This window comes from Adiantum capillus-veneris, chromosome 6 (assembly GCF_014529385.1).
Source record: "Adiantum capillus-veneris isolate H3 chromosome 6, ASM1452938v2, whole genome shotgun sequence".
Lineage (NCBI taxonomy): Eukaryota > Viridiplantae > Streptophyta > Polypodiopsida > Polypodiales > Pteridaceae > Adiantum > Adiantum capillus-veneris.
The window spans coordinates 173,027,244-173,033,171 of record NC_140936.1 but is presented as its reverse complement, the minus strand read 5'-3'; the positions used below and the strand labels follow the sequence as shown (position 1 = coordinate 173,033,171).

General features: G+C 40.0%; 1 pseudogene; it reads left to right on the top strand.

Annotated features, from left to right (window-relative positions):
- The first annotated feature begins 4,670 nt into the window (after window positions 1-4,670).
- On the top strand, window positions 4,671-5,624 carry LOC147456723 (uncharacterized; annotated as a pseudogene).
- Window positions 5,625-5,928: the final 304 nt, after the last annotated feature.

The window sequence follows — 5,928 nt, the reverse complement described above, 5'->3', positions numbered from 1 at the left end:
GCTAAATTGGTCTGGCTTTTGCCTCATTGGACCTCCCCAAGTCAAGCCAATGGGTGTTAAGCAGTATAAGTGATAGCCTTCTGACATGTGTCCCCCTTTCCCCTTTTGTGAGAGCTTTAGGTAATTAAATAATTAAACTAAACTCTCATTGGACCCCTTTGCCTCCTGGCCAATAGGAATCAGGCAAGCCATTGGGCTCCTGAATGCTCATTGGACCCCTTGGGAGACTGCCCAATAGTCTTCTAGGAGACTTAATTCTCATTGGTTTCTTTTATTAAATGTTTTTAAATTAATTAAACTGGATTTACTCTAGCTTAATTCTCATTGGTCCACTTCAAGGGTCTTCCAATAGGAATTGGGCACACCTTGTGGGCATTTGGCCTAGGGAGCTGACATGTGTCCCTAATTCCCTTTGTGTAAAGGGAGCCTGTGTGTGTGTGTGTGTGTGTGTGGCTTTCTCTCTCATCCCCTACTAAATGGGCTCGCCCCCTCCTTTGTAGGCTTTGAAGAAGACTTTTGTACACACACTAAGCATCCAATTTTCCCTAGGGTTGACCTTTGGACACAACCTTTGAATTTTGGAACCTTTAGCATTTTGGAAGTCTTAATGGGCTGAACCTTAGGGTCTTTTTAGCCCATTGTTGCACATGGCTCTTTTGCAGATGGCCCCCCTTTTGATCCCTATTTTTCCTCCTTTGGATCCCTACTGTGGCCGGTCTGCTATCTTAACCAATATTCTAGCTTTTCCTCCCCTGGTACCTCCCCACATTAAATGATCAGTTTAATATGAGAAAATCATTTAGGAGAATTAGATATTGATTATTATGACAGCGTAGCCTTGTGTGTGGGTGGGGGGGGGGGGGGGGGGGGGGGGGGGCAAGAGGGAGGGAGGGAGGGAAAAGGGGAATACAAGGGAGGGGAAGGGAAGGGAAGGGAGACGAGGGAAGACAAGGGAGGGGAGGGGGAAGAGATGGAAGTGGGGAGAGATCGGGGGTGGAAACTTACATAATACATTTCACTCTTGTTTAGAGAAAATAGAAAGAAGAGTAAACCCTGTAGATATATTTTTAAACTATAGGCTGCTGGCAAGAATCATGTCTCTAATGGGGTGAAAAAAATCACATTTGTAACCACGCCAAAAATTGCACTAGAAATTCAGTCAAATTCTTGTTAAGAAATCATATACACATGTCAAGGATTATTCCTAATACATAAATATTTATGATGTACATGAATCTTTACTTCAAGCATGCAATTTCTACAAGCTATGCATTAGAAATCACAAAGGTCAATGTCTAATATCTAAATCTTCTTTATAATACATATATTTCAATTGGTATAATGAGTACACGACATGAGTACCTTTGAATATATACATTAAGTTAAAAGTAACCATTTTCAATCTACCTATACGTTACATTTAATTTAATCAAATAGGATACACACTTTAACAAATTTACAATTGAGGTACTGTAGAGGGTGTGTGACAGTGTGCGTGTGTGAGTATCGAGTAGATCTAGAGTACCTCTCACACAATGGGTACCTCTACATATGTATATATATGTGAGTACAAAAGAGTGACAACTAGTCATTGTGTGTGTGTGTGTGAGAGAGAGAGAGAGAGAGAGAGAGAGAGAGAAAGAGAGAGAGATGTATATCTCCAAGGAAATATCCTATTTCTTGCACACACCGCTGTCAGAGTCTCCAACAAAAATCAGGAGACGGTATTTGCTGCACACATCCCACACACATAGGAGGTTCTTGTTTGTCTCTTTTTGTATGGTAATATCAATTTTTCTTAAATAAATCATTGCTATACTATATTTAAAAAATATATATAATATAAACTATAATATCTTCTATGGTATAGCATGGTGTGCAATTTGTTAGTGAGGTACTCCTCTCTCTCTCTCTCTCTCTCACACACACACACACACACACACACACACACACACACTAGTTGTCACTCTTTTGTACTCACATGGAGAGGGAATGGATGATGGAAAGAGAAGAGAGGAGCGAAGGGTCCTTTTGCAAGACAAACAAAGAGATAGAGGCAAAGGCATAGAAATGCCAAGGAAAGAGGCTTAGAGGCAATTGATATAGGGAGAGGTGTAAAAATATATTGAATAGGAGAAGCTATGTTCCCTATGTGGGTGTGTGATGTGTCACATGTGTGTGTGTGTGTGTGTGTGTGTGTGTGTGTGTGAGAGAGAGAGAGAGAGAGAGAGAGAGAGAGAGAGAGAGAGAGAGAGAGAGAGAGAGAGAGGCCCATGAACTCCCCACCATTGTATGTATATATATCAAGATGTTTGTAAGTAGGTCTTTGTTGTACACTCATAAATGTTTAAAATCCCTATTGAGAGTAAGCTACCATACACAAGGAGTGAGAGTGTGTGAGAGAGAGAATCAAGGGGGCATGTTTACCTCTCCATTTGTGAGTGCCTCTGAGTGGCCATTTGAGATGAATGTGTAAATGTGTGATTTGGTAGAGAGAGAAGTAATAATCTAAGGTACATAGTGATGAGTCTTTGTAGGAGAGGTTTGTGTGATTGGGTAGAGAGAGAAGTAATTATTTTAGGTGCATAGTGATGAGTCTTTGCAGGAGAGGTTTGTTTAATTTGGTAGATATATAAGTAATTATGTGAGATGCATAGTGATGAGTCTTTGTAAGAGAGGTTTGTGTAATTTGATAGATAGAGAAAGGGTCCTCTGAGTTAGAGAGAGAGAGAGAGAGTTTCTTTTCTTCCCCATGCATGTAGATGCATGCATGGGTAAATGTACCCACAAGATTATACATGGGTGTGGATGTGTTTTTGTGTATGTTCACACAAAAAGTGTATGTATGTATGGAGGAATAGAAAAAGAATGGCAATATGTGTGTCAGGTTTTATCTAAGAGGGAGGGGGGCAGTATAAAAGAGAGAAGAAAGAGGGTAAATTGAGATAGCCTACACAATCAGAATCTTTATCTCAAATAGATGCTTTTTTTGCCTCACTTAGGGCTTGTGCTAGGCAATGCTCTAGTGTACATGTATGCCAAGTGTAAAACATGAAAAGAAGGAGTCTAAAGAAGAAGGGCAACATGCTGGTGATGTCAAAAACTACCACTATGAGAAAGTTAAGAAATCGCAATTTCTTACCATCCTCCATGGTGCATCTATTTGACTTCATGAGTGCCTTGTACACATTATCAATAGGCCATTGGTGAAGTATGAGCTTAAATGGACCATTAAAAGTATGTCAAACACAGCATTTAGCCAAAGTCAGAGGGAAATAACTGCAAAATGGTCATACAAATAGCAATTGATTTCCAGTTAGGTTCAAAACCTCCAGATAGCATGAAAAGAACCTGTACAACATGATGATCAACTCAAATCATACTACTATGAAGCAGGTAAGAAATCGCGATCTCTTACCATGCAACTAAACACAGGTCACTAACATGAGGGTTGGCTGCCTATGGGACTAATTGGTCATGTGGTAAAGCTACACCTCAAGAGGACCATGATGGATGCCTTAATTTCAAGATTGACTGGTGGTTGAAGCAACAAAGTCACCCAAAATGCACTTCTACATGCACTTTTGAGCTTCAGATAGACTCTGAAGCACTAACTGGTGGGTACTAACAGGGTGTGGAACTGACGACTAACCAACAGGTGCAGGTACAAGTGGAAAAAGTCCCCGACTTAAGCCAAAGAGGCTTAATTAAGCCAGAATAGCAAGAACACTTCAAGAGAACCTTAAGAATGTATCAAGGATCAAGGAAATTGCTTAAGAATTGATCAAAATACTCCTCATTGAGTATTGGAATCATCAACAACCTAATAGCAGATCTAGTCTAAGCATTGAATGCTTATAAGCCTGTTCTAGCTAAGCAAAAGATCATGTGAATGTCAAAGATATGTAGGGTAGTGGCGGGAATCAACCAAGACGCTTTAAAAATTAACACAAATGAACTAAACTAAAATAACACTTCAAGACCACAAAAGATGTTGAAAAGTGTTGCATAGAGCCTAATTGACCATAGATAACCAAACTTTGCATGAAAACACACTCACTAGAGTCATATCAGTGTGTATAACACCATCATCTTGTCAAATTATGTCACTGTGAATTAGGTAAGAGATTGCGATTTCTTACTGGTCTTCTGAAGAATACAAACAAATGACATCATTGTGTTCCATAGCACTTATACTAAGTAATGAGTAGGTATAGAACCATATCAAACCATTAAATGCTCATCATAAGTCAAATATAGTCATTTCAGAGTTTGCAGCATAGGAAATGGCTAAAACAGGGTCATTTTAAAGTTCATATAATTTCTTGTCATTCTCATTGCATTATACACTATCTGCACATTGCAACTATGATGAAAAAATATATCACCATGCATTACGTAAGAGATCGCGATTTCTTGTTGTTCTTCATACATACACATAAGCTTTGGCATATAGTTGGCCTAGGTAATTACAAACCCATTGGGTCAAGCTGCATCAAAAATTGAGTGTGAACTTGAGAGATATCATCAATTTTGTGTCCGCACACTAAGCGTCAAAATTTAGAACTTAGATGTCTACTTCAACGGATCCGAACAGAGTCATGAATAACCATATTTCATGCTTAAAACTTTGCTCATGTGCACTATAATGTCTCCTACTTACAGGTGAAATGGCATCTCAACCTCAACAACAACGGAAGACCAGGTACAAAAGCAAAAAGCAACAGCTTGAAGAGATGGAGCCATTTGAAATCACTAGGATTCATTTGGCACAAGAGTGTTATATCGACAAAGAGACTCTAAGAGCATTCAACTCAGGAGTCTTTACAAGAACCTTCAAAACTACTGAAGAGACAGCATGGACAGTAAGCATCTTGCCAGAAAATTTACAAATGCTAGTAAGGCATCAGGATGTAGTAACAATATACAGCAAGGTTGCATTAGTCCCCTATTTACCATTCCACCATGGGGAATGGATGTGAAGAGTGCTTACCAGATGTTAAGCTCCCTTACAGAAGAAGGAACTGCTAGTATTGATGACAGAGACAGAATGCTAGTGGAGGTAAATATCACCGAAGCAATGGTGTCTGAAGCTTTGAAGAGTCCTAGAGGAAATGTGAGCCTAATGTCTAGGAATACACTAGAGGAGTCAAATGCAACTTTTATTTTGGCTAGGACTCAAGACTACACATTTAAAGACTTACTGCATAAAGAGGTGGAGTTACCGCTGCGGATATTTACACAACATTTTACACATGGAAAAGCAGTGAGGTACACTAGACCACACCGAAGGGTAGTCGCTTTCTTCACAAAGGCACTTATAGGAAACAGACAAATATGGTCTCTCAACTTCACAGAGTTCATCTTGACAGAGCTAAAAGCTTTTGCAAAAGAGAAAGAAAGCGCCCAATACAATGCATATGAATTGTGGGTTGGCTTTGACAAGATTGGCCTACTGTGCGGTGGGAATGATAGATGAGTTACCACCGGCGGGTTCTATGGAGGAATGGACTATCAAAAGTCAACTCCCTGCCGCAAGAACAGTAAGAGCCCCTAAAGGAATAGGAGTATATACAAGAAGAACTGCAAGGGCAATAAATCAAGCACAAGAACATGCCCAGTAGAATATTTAACTTTATCAACTTCTGACCACAATGATGATGAATCTGAAAAGACTGACACGGAGGAGGAAGAAGATCCTTTCAGGGAGCACCCAGCTCAGTCCGAGAAATGGCATAGATGGGATAGAACCCGAGAAGCAGAAATAAGATCAAAGCAAAGAGCAGAGGCTGGGACAAGTGTTCCAAGACCTCCTGTAGCTCCTATGGCAAGAGTAGATCCATCTGATAACAACATGCAATGAGAGATGTCTGGTCCACAAGGTGTCATGATGCTCCCTTAAAGGCTCCCTCCAAAAGCTCTCTCCAT